General features: G+C 48.3%; 1 long non-coding RNA gene across 1 annotated transcript; it reads left to right on the forward strand.

Moving 5' to 3' along the window:
• The first annotated feature begins 1735 nt into the window (after nt 1–1735).
• Nucleotides 1736–12078, forward strand: LOC134807929 (uncharacterized). The gene is made up of 2 exons (XR_010149571.1): nt 1736–1824; nt 11896–12078. It is a non-coding gene; the product is annotated as an uncharacterized LOC134807929 (long non-coding RNA).

Below are 12078 nucleotides of genomic sequence, written 5' to 3' on the forward strand. Positions count from 1 at the left end.
CCAACGCATTTTCTTTGCCTGTTTTATTTTTGCCTAAATGGTAGTTAGTATACCTTCCAAATCTCACTTGTAGCTTAGAGATTGTTCTGTCTCATTTTTCTATATTGGATTTTATTTTATGAATGTACCATAGTTTAGTCTCTTTTTGAAGGGTATTCAGTTTCAAATTTTTTGCTTTTATAAATATGACTTTAATGCATAATCTTTAGCTGTCATTTAATACAATGTTGGATATATTTCTAGGATCATTTCTAGACGTGAGATTTAGGAGGTGAGGGGGATGTGCATTTCCAATTTCAATAGTGCTAATTACTAAAAAAAAAAAAAAAAAAAAGGTGCTGGTTTACATTCCTATCTAGCAGTATTGAGAGTGCCTGTTTCTTTTTACCTTTGTCTACATAAAATATTACCAAACTTTTTGATCTTTGCCAATCCTCTAAGTGATAACATTTCTTTGTGGTTTAAATTGCCTTACTAGGCCGGGCGCCATGGCTCACGCCTATAATCCCAGCATGTTGGGAGGCTGAGGTGGCAGATCACTTCAGCTTAGGAGTTCAAGACCAGCCTGGGCAACATGGTGAAACCTTGTCTCTACAGAAATACAAAAAGGGCTGAGGCAGGAGAATCGCTTGAGCCCAGGAGGTCAAGGCTGTAGTGAGCTGAGATTGCACCACTGCATTTCAGCCTGGGCGACAGAGCAAGAGCCAATCTCTAAAGAATTTAAAAAAAAAAGTACTCTGGAGATAAATGGGCAAAGTACATGAATAGATAGCTCATAAAAAAAGGAAATATAATTTACCTTTAAAAAGAATAAAACATTTTTTTAAAAAAGATATTCAACATCACTAATTATAATGAAAAGCTAATTTCCTTTTTTTTTTTTGAGACAGGGTCTCACTCCGTTGCCTAGACTGGAGTGCAGTGGCTCGATACTGGCTCACTGTAGTCTTGACCTCCTGGGCTCAAGGGATCCACCTCACCCTCCTAAGTAGTGGGACAATAGGCGCTGCTGCAGTAAGCTTTTGGGAGAGACGAGGTGTTGCTGCTGTGTTGCCCAGGCTGGTCTTGAACTCCTGGCCTCAAGCAATCCTCCTGCTGTAGCCTCCCAAAGTGTTGGGATTACAGATGTGAGCCACTTGCCTGGCCCAGGGTACTTATTGATAATGCTAAATGTATTGGTCTATTGGGCTGACTTCCTCAGGAATAGTCTCTAGTGACTCCTGAGCCAAACCTCTTTTGATTGCAAGCTCCAGAAATTCATTAAATCCAGCTGATACACAAAGGGAGATTTTTCAGAACCTGAGCGAAGCTGGGCCTCACAAGGACTGCCTTCGAGTCCAAGGTACCTGTCCTTTCTGTCACTCTCTTGATTATGCAGCTGTTTAATTCTGTCTCTGCAGACCAGCTTTCTCTATTTCTCATTGGATTTGGAAGGAAATTGTTGTCCAGCTGCTGGCAACATGCCCTTAATTCCAGGAGAGAGAGAATGTTATTGTCCCATTTGGGTGAGGTGTCCTCCACTGGGCCAGTCAGCTGTTTGGTGCCAGGCTGTGGGGGCAGATGCAGGGAAGGAGTGCAGGCTGCCCTATTCTTGGATGTTAATTGACGGTGCAGAATCTTTTGCTTTATTCTCAGAGTTAGGATTATGCCTTCTAAGCATGTTACTCTGAACCCTTGCCAGGTTGGTTTGTTTACTCAGAGGAAGACCCTCCTCCCTCTCACCGGCTCCTCTCTTCTCAGTGCTGTCTGGATGAGATGCTGTTAATACAGGGTCCTTCCCTCTACTCACCTCCTCCAGGCCATGCAGTGAGGCCACGGTGCTGAGTAAGTGCGGTCCTACTCTTCACAACAGTGCTCTGGGTTCACATGACCCCGGGGGTATGAAGACTTCATGGGGTACCCACACAAGGATAGTTTAAGGGAATTGTTTTAAGTCATCCTCCATTATACCTCCTAAAATTAAGCTGCTGCAGAGCACACCTGGCTTAAGGGGGTCCTGTATGATGGTCTTTCACTCTGAAAGGAAGGCAGACCCTCAGCCATTCTTGTCCCACCAAGGGGTGTTGCCCTGGAGAGTGAAAACCATCCCTGGGGCAATGTAGGAATAAGTGCAACTATTGGTAACATTGAGGAAGTGTGTGTCTCTAATGACTGACAATTTTTTTTTGCAATTTAGAGGTTTTTAACAAAATTGAAGGAGGAGCCAGCTAAGTTGTCACTTGATCATTAAAAATAATTTTGTTTTTGTTTTTGTTTTGAGACAGAGCTTCGCTTTTGTCACCCAGGCTGGAGTGCAATGGTACATTCTCGGCTCACTGCAACCTCCGCCTCCCGGGTTCAAGTGATTATCCTGCCTCAGCCTCCTGAGTAGCTGGGATTACAGGTGTGTGCCACCAGACCTGGCTAATTTTTGTATTTTTAGTAGAGACAGGGTTTCTCCATGTTGGTCAGGCTGGTCTCGAACTCCTGACCTCAGGTGATCTGCCCGCCTCAGCCTCCCAAAGTGCTGGGATTACAGGTGTGAGCCACCGTACCTGGCCTAAAAGTAATTTTGATGATAGATCACACATGACTTATAACTCAGGAGTTCAAAGAATTGTGATTTTGCTATCACGAAACTTCATTCCCTTCTGTTTATGAAAACAAGGTTTTTCAGTGCTTATATCTGTAAAAATAAAAATGGGAATGGAATTGATGCTGAAATTACCTTATTTTAACAGTAAGCAAGATTTATCCATGGAAACCGGAACCAGCTCCCTCCCTCTAATTGCGATGCCTTTTTTTTTTTTTTTTGAGGCGGAGTCTTGCTCTGTAACCCAGGCTGGAGTGCAGTGGCGCAATCTCAGCTCACTGCAAGCTCCGCCTCCTGGGTTCACGCCATTCTCCTGCCTCAGGCTCCTGAGTAGCTAGGACTACAGGCGCTTGCCACAACGCGGGCTAATTTTTTGTATTTTTAGTAGAGATGGGGTTTCACTGCCTTAGCCAGGATGGTCTCCATCTCCTGACCTCGAGATCTGCCCACCTCAGCCTCCCAAACTGCTGAGACTACAGGCGTGAGCCACCGCGCCGGGCCTGCGACGCATTCTAAGACAGATTTTCTCATACTTTGTTTTGGTCAAATATGTACTAATAGTAATTGTAATAATTCATTCTAGAACAAAAGTATTTCTAACACTTAGAGTTTATGGTCACAGGAAATTTAAACAAATTTCAATTTTAGAGTGTTACAGAGAATTATGTATGAGCAAAAGGAGACTTTCATTCCTAAAGTTGTAGTAGGGTAAATGTTTTGGGACAAAGTTGTAGGTATGGGAGTGGAATGGAAAAACACGTGTAAGCAGAGGTTTCTGACTGTTGTATAGATGTGTATTTTTAACCAGATGAAGGTGGGTGTCCAACTGCAGTGGAGTTTACATTCCGTTGGATACATTTAGAACTGATTTAATAATTTAGCTAATATTTATAACAATAGAAACTATACTTTTTGCAACTATTTAAATTTAAAATGAAGAATTTTAGGTATTAAGCTTAGATATGCATAGATGTAAATTTTTTTTTAGGGTACACAAGGGTAAGAAAGGTTGAAAATGGCTACTTTACACTTGTCCTTGTAAAGCAGTGACCACTTATCCCTGGCTTTGCTCTTTCTGTCAGCCGGATTCCCTTTCAGGGTCTGACTAGCTTTCGCTCTCCTTCTCGGCCCCTTCATCCAGTGTGACTTTGCTGTGAAGCTGTTGGGTAAGGTGAAGGTTGGTGTGGCTTTGATAACACTGGCCAGCTTTCATTTATTTATCTGCTTTTTTCTTCTCTTCATGTGTGTGGCCTTGGGCAGGCTCCCCTGGCTTGTCTGACATTGAGGTCTGTTCATCCCCACGTCTTCCTTCTGATTTTCCTCATGGTCAAAAGCTTGGTAAACCTCTCACTTTCTGTCCCATTCATCTTCAATAGCTAGAGGTTATACCTGGGGCTATAAAAATTGGTTGCTGAGAAATTCTGATACTGCCTGGTCCCAGTGATTTAATACATATATTTGACATTTTGCCTCCACACCTCCTAGGCTGGGTCACTGTTTAGTACCACAGACTGCCCATGTCGGGTTGGCTGAGAAATGGGGCCCTGTCCCTAGAGCTCCTCTTGTCGGGATCATTGGCTGGTATCTTTGGCTCCTCAGGGACTCCCTAACCCACAGTCTTCAAGGAGTTGCATTAATTCTCTGTTATTCTAGACATTTAATTAGTGCGCAGAAGCACACACTATTAGGTGCTGGAGCCTCAGAGATGAATCATGCTTAGAGTCATTTTCAGGGTGTCTCTCCACCTCTTAGGGTTGATAGACCACATGGCTAGCAAACGGCCTTGTTATTGAGGAATTCTGCAGTTATCCTTCACCTGTTCTGATCTGGGAGCTCTCTGTGACTGGCGGGGTTTGGTGGCTTTAGAGGAGGCTGCCCGGGTGGGTGTGGTGGAGGGAAATCTGGCTGTGGCTGCTGTTCTGGGAACCCATGTCATGCCTTGGTGGTAGCAGGTCAGGCCTGGTAGCCTGGAGGGCAGCAGCAGCTGACTCTTGCTCTCATGACGTGAACAAGAGCAGTGAGGGTGGCTCAGCACCTCCTGAGGTAGGAGGGGAGTGGGACGATCACTTGCAGTCTCCTCTGCCATCAGCCACTGTCACTTGCATAAGCTGGAATCAGGCCTCCTGACCTCTGTGGCTCCACGGTGCCCGGGTGCGGCACTGCTGCAGGATATGTTGGGATGGGCAGGTGGTGGGGCCCAGATGCTGCTTGCCCAGGGTCCCAAGACTGCTGGAGCTGACTTCCCAGGGGAAGTCTGCTGCAAAACCCGAAACGGGGGGCGCTGAATGGCCAGGAAGAGCATTCTTTAGGTCATATTTTTTTCCTTGAGTTCTGACACAGCCCTCCTGGGACATCCTGCCTTCTCTTGTTCTGACCTTGTCTATGACATAGATTAGTCATGGTCACATGGCTGTGCCTCAGGGCCAAAGCACAGGTCTCTACACTGCCTAATGTGTATTAGCCAGATTGGAATCTTTGCTGACTCCAAATATCACATTCCAAGCTGCCCCAGGCTGTGAGAAATGGTGGCGTTGCCTCCCCTTTGGCAGAGAAGGTTTTAGGAAGAAGCCTTGGAAGGGCTGTAAAGTAAAGCAGATGGAGTTAGGGACCTGGGTTTTCCAAGGCAGGGAAGGAGAGGCTGAGTCTGTGTGGGCTGTACCTGGTGCCTGCCTGAAGGGCCAAGGAATAAGTGGGTGCAGAAATTGGGGTGATTTCTGAGGGCATCTTGCCAAGCAGAGAGCTCAAGTCCCTCGTCTCAGCTCTCCTAGGGAGAGGGAGAGAGCAGGGAAGGGCAGCTAGGCTAGGGTGGAAGAGGCAGGCTCTGCTGGTCCAGGGCCCCCTTCAGGGTTCCAGCTGTACCAGGCTTAGGCTTCAGTTGTGAGTGTGGAGCCCTGAGCTCAAGCATGGAGGCAGCGTGGTTGCTCAGCTCAGCCTCTCATAGGAAGGCCTGGCACCAGTTCCGGAAGTGCCTCGCCACTAGAGAGGGTGGGGAAGGTCAGATGCTCTAGAATCAGTTCATACCTGGGAGGGCTTTAACCCCATCTTCCCCTCCCACCTGCCCCCTGCTTAGGCCACAAAGCCTCCATGTTATGTGGGAGATTAATTTGAAAATTGAGTTGCAGCTGAATGAGTTGATGTCTTCAAAGTTCAGTGGTGTTTGATTAGAGCCGTCCAGAGACTAGACTTGCTCCCGGGAAATGATTCTGACTGAATAATTAAAGTGAATAAAGGTTAGATTTGTGTTTCAGGCCAAATCTGTGTTGCATTCAGCATCTCCAAAACATGAATTCCATTAATCTTTCATGAACTAGCATGAAATTACTTTCAATTAGTTGTCATTCTAATTAAAGTTGAGTTACACAGAGCAGCCTTTGTTTATACTTGGTAGCTGTTCCCTTGCCTCCTCTGGAACTAAGTAGTCTTGAGCAAATTGTCATTTGGAAAGTTGGTTTTATAACTTTGTGTCCCCCCACCCATCACTCTGAGTCAGGACCTGTTCTTTGAGCTGAAGGATGTGGGCGCCCACGGCAGCAGGAGGGCTGGGGGAGCACTGCTGGCTAGATTGAACCATGTGACTTGCAAAAAGCAATCCCATGGCTGTGGGAAAGGAAGTTAAGGAGTGTTTAAGGTAGGCCACCCAGCGCAGGCAAGCTTGGGCAGGCCTTGGGGTACCAAGTGAGGCATGGTCTGCCCAGGTGGGACTTGGGCAGGTCGGGAGGGAAGTGTGCTGCCCCCTGCGATGCCATGACCTGGCTTATTCTGAGCCTTTATGCCTTAGGTGTGGGTGGCCTTGCTCCTGCCAAGGGGTAGATGTGAGTTCTCATCAGGGCCTGTCTGCAGCCTCAGTCTCCTGAGGGCCAGCATTCCACGCTCCTGTCTAGTGGCCACAGCAGGAGGGGTTGAGGGAGGACTGAAATAAACCACTGTGTCCCCCTGCGGGACTCACCCATAAGTTGTCATCCAGCATATTTTTTCTGTTTGTTTTCTCCGTTGATTATGGATGTGACACGTTATAACCAAGACAGAATCTCTAAGCCAGCGCGGGGATTCTGCAGGCTGGGGCACTTGAGGCCCTTCAAACCCAGGATGCCAGAGGTGAGCTCGCTTTCTTTGGCTCCAGGTCTGAACAGAGGTTAGAGGTGCCGACCATTTGCCCCACCTTTGCCATCAGTAGCCCTTGAAGCACAAATCATTCCTTCTGCAGTGTGCTGCGCAGTGGAGACATGGAGAAAGGTGACACTGCTGCTGGCCTCCCGTGCTTGCAGAATGATGAGCACAGTCAGAGCGCAGTGGAGCGGCCCAGTGCAGGGCCAGGCCCCGGGAAGGTGAGAGGAGGAATGGCAGGGAAGCTCCCACTGGGGCGCTGTTGAACTTGCACCTCACGTGAGTAGGTGATTTCCACTAGAGGACATGGGGAAGGCATGCACCGAGGTGTGAGGGCATCTCGGGTGCGCCTGGGGGGTCGGGGAGAAGAGAGGAAAGGCAGGATCCAGGATGAGAGGAAGAGGCTCAGGCCTTACGGAGCACATTCCTGGGGCCAGGCCCGAGAGCTGGACTCTGGCTGGTGAGCAGGGTGTGTGTCGGGACTAACCACCTGATCCAGCAAGGATGTTTTTGTTTTTGTTTGCTTCTTTTGAACCCACAGTGGCAGTGTGGAGGACAGAATGGAGAGGAAAAAGACTTACAACAATTGATAATTAAGAGTTGTTATGAGAGCTGATGGGGGCCTGGGAGTGACAGCCGAGGGCACGAGAGAAAAGAATGGATCCCAGGGGCGCGAGGAAGGCAGAGTGAACTCAGTGTGACAAATGCCCGTCCCTGGAGAGGGGAGGTCGTCTCTGGGGTACCCCCAGGATTGTGCAGCTTGGCTTCTGGGTGAGTGGGGAGTGGAGTACAGAACCTGGGGGTAAACAAGGCAGGGCGTGTTTCTTTGGAGAATGTGGGTTGCCTGTGGGTCTTCCAGGTGAGGAATCCCATAAGCATTCGGTCTGAGGAGAAGGCGAGGGATCTGGACTGGAGTTAAAACTCGAGACCGAATATACAGGTGGCTGCAGAAACCAGGGGTGTCTGCGACATTGTTCAGAGGGTTGTGTGGGAGTGAGGAAATAGAATGGGGGATAACCAAGACTGAACAAGGTGGGTGGAGAGGAAGAGAGCAGCGAGGTTCACGGGTTGTGTGAACAGAGGAAGGTGGACACGACAGAGAGCACACTTCGGGTTCCATTCATGTAAAAGCCAAAACCAAACCAAAGTCTTCAGTGGCGACAGGAGGTCAGAGTCGAGGCCGCCCTGTGGGAGTCCCTGACAGGAGCGGGTCACAGGCCGACTTCTGAGTGCTGGCAGCATCCCAGGTCTTCCTCCAGGGGTGGCTGTGTGGGTGTATATGTGTGCACAATGCGCTGAGATTTTGTACTTTATTGGAAGTAATAAATTTAAAAAGTGTTAAAAATAAGAAAGGAGGAAAGCAAGGAAGGAGGGAGGGATAAAGGGAGGGAGGAAGGGGAGAAGGGCAGAAAGAAACCAGGAGGAATGGTGGCAGGAGAGGAGGGGGTTTCAAGGAGGATGATGGCCAGTGTCACTCACATGCCTGGAGCTCAAGCCACCACGCCAGCTCTGTAGAGGCAGTAGTAACGCCTGTGGCCTTGGAGGCTGCCCCGCAGTCCTCTTGGTTCACCACTAGTGTGTGTCCTTCATGCTTCGAGTGAGTGGTGTGGAACGGAGCCTAGCGTTGAATCAGGACATGGAGGAGCAAGAGCCGCTGGGGGGATCCTGTGCCCGAGAAACCCCTCAGCTCCTGGTGGTGCCAACGGCCGCGTCTGTGGTTTCCTGAGTGCCCTCACTGGCAAATCCTTGTGTTTAAACTTGATAATGGTTAATAAAAAAAGTAATTAACTACTAAAATTTGATTAAAAAAACTTCCTTCTATTTTATTGTGAGAGTTTCCCATAGAAACCACTACAGTTTTGGCATGGTGAACGGCAGCTTTATTAACGGAGCCATCTGCAGGGTTTCCTCACAATCTGTTGCGTTGCCCATGGCTTCCAGTGCAAACACGGGTGACTGTGATGCAGGCTCCAGCCAGTGATCAGAGGGGACAGCCTTCCTGGCGCTCTGATGCAGGGACAGCTAATCTCTCGTTCTCTTACGTGCCGAGCTCGCCAGGATGTCTCTCCCCTTTGGATTGGATGTGGGCAAGGCCTTCATCTTCTCTTTTTCCTTTCTAGACATGGGAGATGGTACCTCTGCCGCACAGATAACACCTAAACCCACCTCCACTCACTGGAAAATGCTTTCATGGGAAGCAGTAATTCTCCCTGCGAGTGAAAACTGTTTCCTGAGGCCTTTTCCACCGTAGCCAGTGGTTAGAGTCCTGCTGTCAGATTCCTCACTGGCCCCTCGACAGGCTGACTGCCAGGTGGGGATGGAGGTGAATCACACTAAGGCTGTACGGTCTTGGTGAGGTCTGAGTCCTATCGGGGGGATTCTTGGTTCATAATTAATCATCTTCTCCATGGAAGTGTCCAAGCCTGGCAAACGTTTCTGCTAATGATTCTGGTGAGGAGATGTTCATGGGCAGCACATGGCAGGCCACATCAACACAGATCTTGCCGGCAGAGCTGGGGCCTGTCGCTCTCGGAGAAAGCCTGGTCACCTCATCTCAGTTCTGCGGCAGTCTTGGGAGGGCTCTGCTAGAGAGTGAAATTCTGCTCTTCCTTTCCATTTGATTAATTCTGAATAAGGGAAGCTGATTCAGCCCAGACACGCAAGGAAAGGCAGAGGCTGGATGGCTTCAGGAGAGGGCATCCGAGGAGGAGTACCAACGACACATCAACCGGAAGCAAGACGAGGAGCGGCTCCCTGGCCGCTGCGGCTGGGGGAGAAACACGGAACGGCTGTCTCTGCCTTGCATGTGGGCCAGGAGCATGGGGAGTAGGGTTATGGACCAACCAACCGTCATCGGAGGGGCGGACCAGAAGATGAATTCTTAGTGCTCCCGGGTCGTCTCTTGTCCCTATGGTCCCAGATGCTGAGCTTCACAGTCATACCCCAGACTGACACCCTCCCTCGCCTAGGCTTCCCTCATGGCCACGCCATGCTAGGGGTTCTCCCACAGGGACCCATGATAGCAGAGCGGGCGCTAGAAAGCCAGTGGGCACGGCTTGGTCCCACGGTCCGCACTGCCTCCTCTGACTGGTCAGTGGAGCACTGCAGGTGCACACGTGCAGGGAGAGTTTCAAAAGGCTTCGTGGTAGTAAGGCTCATTTTCTTCTCCATATTCCCTTCAGAAGCATAAAAAGAAGGTAAAGTTTCTATGTCAGTATGTACATTTTTTATTTTGAGACTCTGAGGAAGTTGCAAAAATAGAGTCTCATGAACCCTTCCCTCTGCTTCCCCCAGTGGTGACATCTTACATTAACTATATGAGACCAGGAAAGTAACATTGGAAGGACACAGTAATCCAGACCACAGGCTTCCTTGGTTTTCAGCAGTTCAGCGTGCACTCTATGGAATTTGACCCCACGTGTAGATTCATGGTGGCCGCTATCCTACTCATCGTCACTGCAGAAGAATCCCCTTGTGCCACCCCTTTGTAGTTGCCTCGCCTCCCTTCCATTCCTGTCCCCTGAAGTCACTAGTCTTTTCTCTGTCTCTGTAGTTTTGTCATTTCAAGAATGGTGTATCAATGGGATGCAGTTTGTAGAGTTTTGAGATGGGCTGTTTTTCACTGTTGCTCATGCCCGTGAGCACCATCACGTGCATGTGTTCACAGCCCTTTTTCTTGCTAAGTAATATTCCACTGTGTGGGTTGCACATTCACCTTGGTTTTTCTGTGAAGATTCCAGAAGTAGCAACATCACTTTTTAAATATTGAGATTCAGCCTTTTGGAGGTTGATTCTAGAATTTAAGCAATGGGTGGATGGTTTCAGTGCATGAGTAATCCAAGATTCCTTAGGAATAATTTACTTTGTACATTTACTTTGTACATCCATTATACATTATAGCATCTAGTTACAATTTTCTAATTTTGAGGGAACCTGACTTTGCTCTAATCCAATTCTAAAATATACAAAGTTTGTTTTTACAACCTTTCTAGAGTGTATGCTCCGTGAGGGCAGGGGCTAATCTTTCTCATTTTGGGGTTCCTTGCTGAGCCCCACACAGTTCCTTGCACTAGGCAGGTTTTTAATATATATCTGATGAATGAGTGCCTCCTTTGGATCCTGAGTCCCACATAAACTCCCCAGGATTCACACTGGCTGCCACTTTGAAGGTGGTGGCAACACAATGCATGTTTCTTGTAGAGAGACTGAAGTCCGTAGAAGAGGAGCTGCTGTAAGGCATCTGACTTGCATTTGTCAATTGAAACAGAGCTCTACGGTGACGGCTCCAGCTTCTGGTTTCCCTGCTTCTAACCAGGTTATCAAATCATTCCAACCCAGTGTCAGCCAAACGGGCATCACTGTTGACAGTGGCAGGCTCCGGAGCTTCCTGTGACCTTTCCTAGGAGGCACAAGGGCTTGGTTACTGTGATCAGTCAAGCTTGAGATGGGATGACCAGGCTGAGGGCTTTGCGTATTAAGAAATTCCTTTTCCTCCCTGAGGCCCTTTCTTCGGGCACTCACTTTCTTCTCAGTGCCTTCAATGAGATCTGGTGAAAGGACACCCTGTCAGGAGTTGATGTCGGCCTCTGGAATCGATTTTGTTGAATCCCACTGAGATACTTAGTCATCATCAGCAGTGGTCCATATTCATCTGTCTGTCAAATGAATGGCTCCTCAGGAAAATCTATTTTCAGGACTACAGGATTATATTGCTAACAGGGAGAAGGTATGGAAGATCAAAATTCTATGGCTGAGCATGGAGTTGGCCCAACTTCCCAACACTGGCCACAGAAGTGAGGGATGGGGAATGAGGACCAAGTGGAAAAAGCACGTGGCCGATGACGGAGAGAAGCTGCCACGCTGAGCTCAGTGAAATGGAAATTGCCCAAAGCCTGGATAATAAGGGAGTGGTGTCTTCACACCATTAGGTTTAAACTGAACATTAGGGACTGAGGACTTCTGTGCCCATGGTCAGAGAAGGCAGGAAGAACAGGCATTTGCTGGCAGCAGGTGCCACAGTGAACCAGCCTAGCGGTTCCTCTGCCCCATGCTGTGGTTGTAGGGATAGTAGGGAAGGATTTGTGCATAATCCCCCCTTCACCTCTGACACGATTCAAAGTCCAAAGCCTCATCATCACCTTCTCTTCTGCCAGTCTTAAATTCTTCTACTGGAAGTTTAACCGATTTCATTCTTATTAACAACCATTGTTATTTTACAGTGCATATAACCTACAGCAAGCGAGCATGGCAGCTGGCTGCGTGGACTCCGGAGGCGGGAGTACCGGGCTTCAACTCGTAACTCAGCCAGTCGGCTTCTCTGTACCTCAAGTTTCTTCATCTGTGAAATGGAGATAATCGAATTTAGTATTTTGAAAAGATTGAGTTAATACATGTTAAACACA

Source organism: Pan troglodytes, chromosome 12 (assembly GCF_028858775.2).
Source record: "Pan troglodytes isolate AG18354 chromosome 12, NHGRI_mPanTro3-v2.0_pri, whole genome shotgun sequence".
Taxonomy (NCBI): Eukaryota; Metazoa; Chordata; class Mammalia; order Primates; family Hominidae; genus Pan; species Pan troglodytes.